Source organism: Phoca vitulina, unplaced genomic scaffold, assembly GCF_004348235.1.
Source record: "Phoca vitulina isolate PV1807 unplaced genomic scaffold, GSC_HSeal_1.0 scaffold115, whole genome shotgun sequence".
NCBI lineage: Eukaryota > Metazoa > Chordata > Mammalia > Carnivora > Phocidae > Phoca > Phoca vitulina.
In genome coordinates, this window is record NW_022589818.1 from 38,925 (window position 1) to 48,443 (window position 9,519).

Genomic DNA, 9,519 nt, shown 5'->3' on the forward strand with positions numbered 1-9,519 from the left:
GGGTGTCCCTATCTCCTGACCCCTCTATTCAGGGGTGTCCCTGTCCCCGACCCCTCTATTCAGGGATGTCCCCTGATCCCCCTATTCAGGGGTGTCCTCTGGCCCCTGACCCCTCTCTTCAGGGGTGTCCCCTGACCCCCTTATTCAGGGGTGTCCCTGTCCCCTGACCACTCTATTCAGGGGTGTCCCCTGACCCTCCTATTCAGGGGTGTCCCTGGCCCCTGACCCCCTATTCAGGGGTGTCCCTGTCCCCTGACCCCTCTATTCAGGGGTGTCCCCTGACCCTCCTATTCAGGGGTGTCCCCCCCCGTCCCTGCCCCACTCCCCTGGCTGCCATGACCCGGGGCCGGATCCCGACAGAAAGGGAGGAGAGGGGCCTTTTCCTCTCCTCCTTCCCGTTCCTCATGCCTGTGCCCCAGCCCGCACCCCATGCAGCCCGTGAGCAGGCCTCCCCGGCTCTGAGCCCCCGTGTCTCCTGTCCTGCCCACTGTAAGTCAGGTGGCTGCAAAGGCCCAAGTGAGACCTAAGAGGACCCATGCAGGGTGATGAGGTCTTGATCCGAAGTCTCACGCAGGGTCCGTAGGCTCAGGCTGGTTACTCAAGTATGAAAAAGAGTCACTAACTGGAACAGGAAGCTTCTCCTTCAGACTCAAATGGAGCATCATTTGGTTTCCCTGCGTCTGTGCCCCCAAGCCCTCGGGGCTGGAAGGGGAGCTGAGGCCCTCCCTCCGCCCTGGGAGACTCCCCTCCAGGTGGACCCCACAAGACCGCCAGAGTGGGAAGGGCTGCCTTCTGCAGACTGCCGCCAGACGGGGCTGGGGTCTCCTCCGCACCTCACTTGGTGCCCCTTGTTGCGTCACTGGGTCAGGAAAGCTTAGGGAGCCGGAGCAGGCCGCATAAAGTTAATGGCGATGAAGTTGGGGGTTTGAAGGCAGCTCTGAACAGGCTCCCTGCTGTCAGCCAGGGGAGCGGGATTGGCCGGAGAGGCGGGCTGGGTGCATTTGGGGCCGTCACTCAGCCATCACGGGGAGAGCAGTCCCGGCCTGGCATCCGCCCTCAGGTGCTCACAGCGCAAAGGAAAGGGCTGGATTTGGGAAGGGGACCCCATCCCCAGAGGGCACTAGGCCATTTGCCTGTCCTGGGGAAGACACGGGAGGCCCCGTGTGCCACCCTAGAAGCCAGCGTCTGCTTCCTGCCCCCCGGGACGTGGGACGTGGACGGGGCGGGGGGCTGCCGCTTTGATCGGCTTTACGGGAATATGGGAGGAAGTGGGCAGGGAAGTGTGAGGCGCAACACAAGAGGGAAGGCGAAAACCCTCACTGGCTCAGAGGCAGCTGGTCTAGTTCCCGCAAGGACTCACAGTTCGCGACACCGGGGGACTTTCCTGGGAGCTGGGGTGCCCGCAGGAAGTGGGAAGGCACAGGAGCCTCCCTCCCTGGAGGCTACCCAGATACTGCCTCCCAGGGGAACCTGAGTGACTCCCCATGGAGTCCAGGCCCCAGACCAGGCCCCAGGCCGCCCCCTGCAGAGTCTACGCCTGGCAGATCCTTTGACCACGGGCAGCCTCCGTGGAGACAGGAGAGCTCTTCCTCCCCGCGTCCTCCGGGCCTGGCCTCTACCGGCTCCTGACTCCAAAGGTCCTGAGCCCTTAATGAGGGTGCTGGAATGGGGTGAAGGTGCAGAAGGGTGGGACCACCTATGGGGTGAGGACAGGCCACCAGCACCTAAGGGAAATACGGGTCCTAGTGTCGGTTGCCAACCTCAGTCCCCGCGCGGCCGCTCTGCGTCTTCCTTGGAGGTCAAGCCTGCCCGGTCCTTGCCAATCCTGCTCCCCGTCGGCCTGCATCCAACAACCCGCACACGCGTTCGGTGCCCCCCCAGGACCCTCTCCCTGTGGCCCCCAGCGGCCTGTCTCTCCCATCAATCATCCTCTCCCTCTCTCACCTTTCCGTCATGTTAGCTTCGGTTGATTTAACCAGAAAACAACCCCCAGAATTGAATTCCATGGCCCTCCATCAGCTCAGGGCTGGGAGGGGCTGCGTAATGAGTGGGGGAGGGCAACCTGGCCTCCCAGAGCCAGGGAGGAAAACAAGAAAATCATATTGATTCCCCGATGACAGCGTCACCCTCCTCCTCCCCGCTGGACACTGGGGAGATGGGCTCCAGACCCGACAGCCGTCCCCAGGACTTTAAAGACGGAGGCTCTGGTTTCCCCATGAGAAGCCTCTCTTGAGGTCAGGTGCCTAAAGCATCCCCCTCCCAGTGTATCCTGGAATCCTACCCCTTCCCCCTAGGCCTCCTATTTCCATAGCAGGTACCCGATGTCCCTGCAGTTACAACCTCTTGTCTGGTTTATTATGCCTGAGTTGGAAGTTCTTCTTGCCGTCTGGCTTTCAGTCGTATTAGAGAAAAGGAAAAGTCATTTTCCAGAACTCCAGGAGGAAAGAGATATAGTAAGTGCTTACATAGTCTCAGAGAAAACACACAGGGTAAACCGTTAGGATCATCACATACTCATGACTCAGGGAAAGCGTTCGATGAGAGGATTCAGTGGGCCCTGTGAGCAGTCCCGGGGCCTGGGACCCAGGGAGTCCGAGGCCCAGGTTTCAGAGGGGATGCCCTTCAGGCCTGGGCTCTATCTCCACAGAAAGTTCCCTGGGAGAAGGACTGATTATCTAGGCAAGGGTGGACAGCTGGAAGGACTTCCTGCACTTCAGTGTCCCTTTTCCTCGAACTGAGGACAGGTGGCCTTCTGACCAGCGTCTCTGTTGGCCCCATGTTTTAGGAGCCCCCTCCCCAGAGGCAGGCTCTGGATGCTAAGGACCTACCGAGAGACACCCCCTCCGCCCAGCCCTCCCCGAGCTGGAGGGGGCGCAGGCCATGGTGCCACTGGCCCCCGAAGGGTTAATGCTATTGTCTGAAAACCACATCGGCTCCCCTGGGAGCTTGGAGATCCCGCTCTCATTTTAAGTAACCCTAACTCGCATGTGATGAGCGAGGGCCGCTGGGCGAGGAGCGCATCAGAAGAAGCAGGGGCCGGAGCCGGGGCCAGCAGCTGCACCAAGGTAAGGGACTCTGGTGGCAGGTGTGCGGCTGGGCTGGCCCGAGGGACGGCCCTGCTGGCCCCCGCCCCACCCCAGCTGAGGATCCAGCTGTGGAGCAAGCGGGAAGGGGGTGGAGGTGAGAGCCCAGGGACTCCTCCGTCAGTCTGTCAGGCATGGGACAGCCGCAGAGCCAGGTGCTGGGCAGAAAGAAGTGGGGGCCTCACGAAAACAGCTGGTCTCCTCTCCCCAGGTGGGGCACTGGGGGGGTCAGGCGTCAGCTTGCTGGGGCAGATGGGACTCCTGGCATTATCGGGGTCTGAGTCGGGCTGGGGCTGAGGGGAGGACCGGTTCAGGCATCCCTGCGGCCGCTCACCCAGAGCTCGCCGCACTGTCCTCGGGGCTGAGGGGGAAGGGCAGTAGGTGAGGACTGACATCGGGAGTGGGCATCACGACCTGGGCATGGGGAGGAGCAGGGGGTGGGCAGAGGTCCCGAGGATGGGAGAGTTAAGGCTGTGCTCCCCTCTGAGCCAGGCTAGGCTGAACCGGATTGAAACCTCTGCCCCCCGTGCCTGCCCGTCTCCCTTCCTCAGACTCCTGGCATCCTTCCCAAGAACCAGGTCCAAGGACCCTGAAGTCTGAGAGCCCCGGTGCCCTAGGGCAGGTGTAGACTCCGTGAGGCTGGAGAGGCACAGTGATGCTCCCCTCCCCAGCCCCTCCCAAAGCACAAGAGCCAAAGGACAAGTCGCCCCAGCTCCAAGCCCCTTTCTGGCCCTGCTCGGGGGGCAGTGGGGTGGGTGGGGAGAGGGGCCACGCTCAGGCTCGGGGCTTAGGGGAAGTCAGGGTTCACTAGGATTGGGGTGAGGACAAGGATTCAGGTGGAGGCTGGAAGTGGACTGGGGTGGGGGTGGGTGAGTCTGAAGGTGGCAGAAGCCCCCAGCGGGCGAGGTCCTGAAACGCTGGCCACCGTCTGCTCAGACCCGGCTGCCAGCAACCCCGGCTTAGCCTCTGGCTGCGAGCTTTCACTTCCTCCGGCTGGCCTGGCTCCTCAGCCACCTCAGCGCCTGCTGGAGGGGATTTCTTGTCCCTGGGTGGGGGGGTGGGGGGGACAAAGGGAAGGACCGGGGATGTCCAGGCAGGGGGATCCCCGGGGCACAGCTGCCTGCCGGGAATGAGATGGAAGGAACTGAGGCTGGGGTTGCCCCAGGAGGGGTCCGGTGCTGGAGGGCGCTGGGAGGGAGGCTGGCAGTGCGAGGGGGCTGCCGAGCCAGGGCCAGGGAGCTGGGGGCCTGCATTCAGTTTCCAGCTCCAAAGCATGGGTGAGACAGAGGGCGGGAGCAGGACGGGAAGACAGGCCAGAGGAGGGGATGGGGCAAGGGGCATGGCGCGGTCTCGAGAAATAAAGACAGAAAAGGAAGAGCCTCGAAACCGAGACAGAAAAGGATGGACCACAGAGACGCCGGAAAGGAAGACTCTAGAAGCCTGGTGGACGGGGACTGGAAAGGAGAGAGAAGAAACAGTCAGGGAGCAGGAAATGAGCTGAAGACGAAAAGGTCAAACCAAGTGAAACAGAGACCAGAAAGGGGATGGGGGGAGGGGAGGGTGTGGGGCTGGGAGCCTGCCTCATGACCCCCAGTGCCCTTCCCCCAACCCCTGGGCCCCAGGGCTGGGCCACCTTCCCCAAGACCTTCAGCTGCCCTTCTGACAGGTCTGGGGTAGGGCCTGGGGGTGTCTGGCTTTGCATTTCTGCTCCCCACAGTTGCACAAACCTTTTAAAGCCCACGGTCCCCAGGGACGCAGAGACCAGAGTCAGAGGGTCTGCAAGGGGCTGGGGCTGGAGTGGGGGGGGGCAGCGACCTGAAACCCAAGGGCCCCTGGAGGGGGAACCAGAGGTGTGGGAGAAGCAGGGCTGCCTGGGGACCCTCCTGGGGGAGCAGCAAGGAGGGGCGTCTCTCTGGGTAGGGGCGCGGGCAGGAAGGGTTGATGTTACAGGGGAGAGGTGGGGGGCAGCTGGTGGACAATCAAGAAGGGCTCCCTGGCCGGGGCGCCTGGGTGTCTCAGTCGTTAAGTGTCTGCCTTCGGCTCAGGTCATGATCCCGGGGTCCTGGGATCGAGCCCCGCATCGGGCTCCCTGCTCAACGGGAAGCCTGCTTCTCCCTCTCCCACTCTCTCTGCTTGTGTTCCCTCTCTCGCTGGTCTCTCTGTCAAATAAATAAATAAAATCTTAAAAAAAAAAAAAAAAAAGAAGGGCTCCCTGGGTTTGGCGACCTGGCAGAAGGGACAAGATGCCCTGGGGGCTCAGGGAAGAAAGAACATCTATCCCTGCCCCTCCCCCAAACTCCCCAGGGGAAAAGGTGGTTGGCTTGCCCTCCCCAGACCCCAGGCCCCTCGCACTCCTACCTAAGCAGCTTTAGCTAATAGCATTAAGGGAGGTCTCAGGACTACCTACTCTCCACTTGGGACTGAGATCAAGGGGACAGACCAGAGGCTTCTAATCAGATTGGGGATTTGGTGGAGGGGTGGGGGTGCGCAGTTTGCTCAGTGCTGACCAGCATAATCCCCACCCCCCACCTGGAGGCTGTCATCTCTGTGTTTCCACTGTCCCCCTCTGGGCTGGTGTCCCCACTGTGACCCTTCCGTCCTGGCCTGTGTCCACCACCGGCTCTCGGTCACGGCCCCCAGCCCAGCAGGCACTCTTTCTCTCCGCTACTCTCCCGCTGAATCAGTGAGGGGCTCACTGAGAGGACCCGGCTGAGGCCAATCAACCAGACGGTGCAGTCGATCCAGGCCAGCCTCTTAGAAGGCCCAACAACAGAGTCATTTCTGATGCAAGTTTTGCTTTTCAGATAGGTAGGCAGCACTGGTCTTGAACTCGCAACTTTTTTTTCTTCTGAGTGTGTCCCTGTCTTTCTCATGCCCTCCCATCTGACTGAGGGTCCCCAGGCTTCACAGCTCAGCTGAGACCGGGGAGGCTCCCAGGGCCCGGGGCCCCACCGCCCGCGCCGCTCCGCTCCTCGAGTTCAGCTTCTGCCCCATTGACTGACGACAGCTCAGAGCTCCGGGTCAGACAGCCCTGTTGCGGGCTAGCCGGCTCCACCACCTGCCCTGGGATCGTAGGCAAGTCTCCTACTCCTTGGAGCCTCGATTTCCAACCCTTGTAAAGCGGGGATGTGGATGGCCACGTCAAGGGGTTACCGTGAAGATTCAGTGCAGTAGCGTGGGGAGGGGGGTACGGTCAGGCACTGTGCCGGGCAGGATAGGGGCCCAATTCATACTGACTCAACTCTCAGAAAGAGAAGCTCTGCCTGAGACATTTCCTTCAGCTCCAAGCCCTGGCGTAAGGCTTACTCTCTTGTTGCCAGCATTCTTATGCTGCTTTATTAAATCCTGACCTAAAACCTACATGTGTTGTAATGAGCACTCGCACGGTCCAAGGAGGCTGCTGGAACTCTCGGTAAGCAGGCCTCGGACGCACTGCTCCAGCTAGCCCTTCCAACGACACAAAGCGCTTCCAAGGGCCACGCTGACCGTCCCAGACTGGGTTAGGACCCTTTGTGATGGACAGTTCTCCAGGCCGGCCCAGAGCTGTCGGGGCTGCGAGAGCCTGGCCCGGCCCCCCAAGCCCGGCACGCTGGGCTCACAACACTGGAGCGAGGAAGCTGGGGGCCTGGGGTGGAGGGGTGGGGGACAGAGCGGGGCGCCTCCCCGGCCTCGGGAGCCTCACCACCACAGCAGGGGTTAGAGGGAAGGGAGAGCCTGTCTGAGGCTGGGTCAGCTCCTCGGGGCTCCAACACAAAAGGAGGGGCTTGAGGGGAGACGTTAGGAGGGACTCACCAGGAGTGAGGACGTCCACATCCAGGTGCCAAGTTCCTCAGAGACTTGGGGATCCGGGAGGGACTCCTACAAACACAGGGGAGGCGGGAAATGGGGAGGGGCAAGGAGGGCAGGTTTGACCTCTGCTACTGATGCCACTTTGGTTTTTGTATTTGGGGTTTTTTTCCCTTTGGGGGCCAGACAGGGGGTGTTGGTAGCCTACCTGAGTGGCAGAATATTATAAATCCTGAATTAAAGTCTTGCTTTCCGCTCTTTCACTTAAGAGCTGTGTGGCCTTAGAGAAGTTCCTCGACCCCTCTGAGCTCCAGCTCCTCGTATACTTCTGGAGATGTTTCGGGGCGGACATGTCTAATTCCTGGGCGGGGTGCAGGGTGCACTGAGGGTCTGCTCTGCGGTGGGTTTATCATTCTCCTTTTTTTTTTTTTAAGATTTTATTCATTTATTTGAGAGAGAGAGAGAGCACGAGCCGGGGAAGGGGCAGAGGGAGAGGGAGAAGCAGGCTCCCCACTGAGCAGGGAGCCTGATGTGGGACTCGATCCCAGGACCCGGGGATCGTGACCCGAGCTGAAAGCAGACGCTTAACCGACTGAGCCACCCAGGCGCCCTATCATTCTCCTCTTGCCAGATCCTAGATCTACCCTGAGGTCTCCGATCCTCCAGACCAGGAGACCCCATCAGACTTATTGGCACGGGGGCAGCTGTAGGAATCCCACCAGCTCCCTCCACAGAACAGCCTTCCCTTGGGACCTCTCACCTCCACACCCTCCCTGCACCACCACCCACCATCTCCCAACCCATTTTTCTAAGGTGAGGTGGGAGGGATCCCAACCCACTTGTGGTAAGAGAGGAGGAACTTCCCAATGGACCAGGCAGGAAAGGAAGGTGGGAGATGGGTGGGGACGTCTGTTCCAGGGGCGGAAAGGCACGGGAGAAGTTACAGAATGTCAGCGGGCAGAGGGATGGTGGGAAAACCTACTCCCACAGACTCCAAGTGGGCGTGGACCCACTCGCCGCTCGGCCACCTTGATTTCCAGGGGTGCTTTCTGCTCAGGCCAGACTGGGGACCCCCAGAAGCACCTGCCCCCAGGAGCTGTCAGTTTGTCAGTTGACCCCCTGGAGCCAAGCATCCCCTGGGAAAGGAAGAGCAGGAGACCCATGACCTCTGGGGTGGGGGGATGGGAGGGTCTCGCCAGCTGAGGTGTCTGGGATCCCAAGCCAGCCTGACTCCCCCTTCTGCTCTGTCCCACGGGCTCTTGCTACTCACAGCAGGGTCCACGGACCTAGGAGCTTGTTAGAAATGTAGGATCTCAGGCACCACCAAGTCCCACAGCATCAGAATCTGCACTGTGGAGAGATTCTCAGGGGATCCTCAGGGAAGCCCTGCTCTAGACAGGTGGTTTGTAAGCTTTAGGACAACACGGTGTGTGAGCGGGTGCTGTGCGTTAGGAGTGGAGGGACAGTGGCTAAGCCCCTTGCGTCAGGTGGCTGTCCCTCAGTGAGCCGGCTGGAAAGTGAGGAGGCTACTCCAGACAAGCCCCCACATGCCCTTCAGACCTGCCGGCCTCGCCCCGACGGCGCCCGAGCTGGAAACTCACAGGCAGGTCACGTAAGCCGGTGCCCAGTGCACACGTGGTCCTGCCTGTGCAGGGATCGTCCACACCAGGAGCGGGCCCACACCCTGCATCCTCCCCACGCTCCCTGGGCGCTCTGCCCTCAGTGACAGTGGGAGCCGGCCTGGAGCACCAGCCTCAGCCCCATCTGGAAGGCTCTAGGACAGATCCATTTCCTCCCCTCCCTTGGCCTGCCTCAGGCAAGCTCATGCCACAGCGGCTCACTCCCCAGCCTCCTCCCCATCTCACCGCTGGCCCCTGCCTCGCCTCCCGCCACACTGGGGACAGGCAAGATCCCATCTTCTGAGCCCGGGGTTCAGTAACTCAGCAAATACTTACAGAGCACCTGCGAGTCCGAGGCCTGTGCTGGGCTGGCCTCTGGGGAGCCAGTCGTGAACCAGACAGCCGGGGTTCCCGATGGCGCCCAGCCACCACTCTGAGGGGAAGACAGATATTAATCACGTAAAGGCGCCATTGATAACTTCCTTACCACTCGCAGATGCTCTTGCCGGTCCCTTCTTGGACACCCCCAGTGTGCCAGGCATGCGCCAGGCACGGCAGACCCCCGGCTGAGAAAGCACAATCCTGGCTCTCCCCAAACTCGCAACCGAAGCCACAGAGCTATGGGTTTGTGCATCTACTCGAGGTTTACCAGGAGCCAACGATTCATTACATTTTCTCTTGTCTTCACTTGGGAAAAACTCCAATCCCGTTAAGCCCTGAGCAGAGAGCTCATTCTGTCTAAATCCCCCGGTGGGGCAGGAAAGAGGACCCTCTGCATTGCTCTCCAATGTCCACCCTATAGGTGGCTCGGCCCCAAGCCCTGGCCATGAGGAGGCCCCCAAAGGAGGCCGGGCTGGCTCTCGGTGCGGTGCGGGGAGCTTCCTGCCGGCCGCCCCAGGCCCCTGCCTCAGTTCCCCTTTCGCCCCTCGAGTCTCCCCGCTTCTCTTTCCTTCATTCTTCGCCTCCCACCTCAGCAGTGCCCATTTCCCGCAAGGCCCAGACGCGGCCCTCGCTGCCCCCCCGAGAAGACC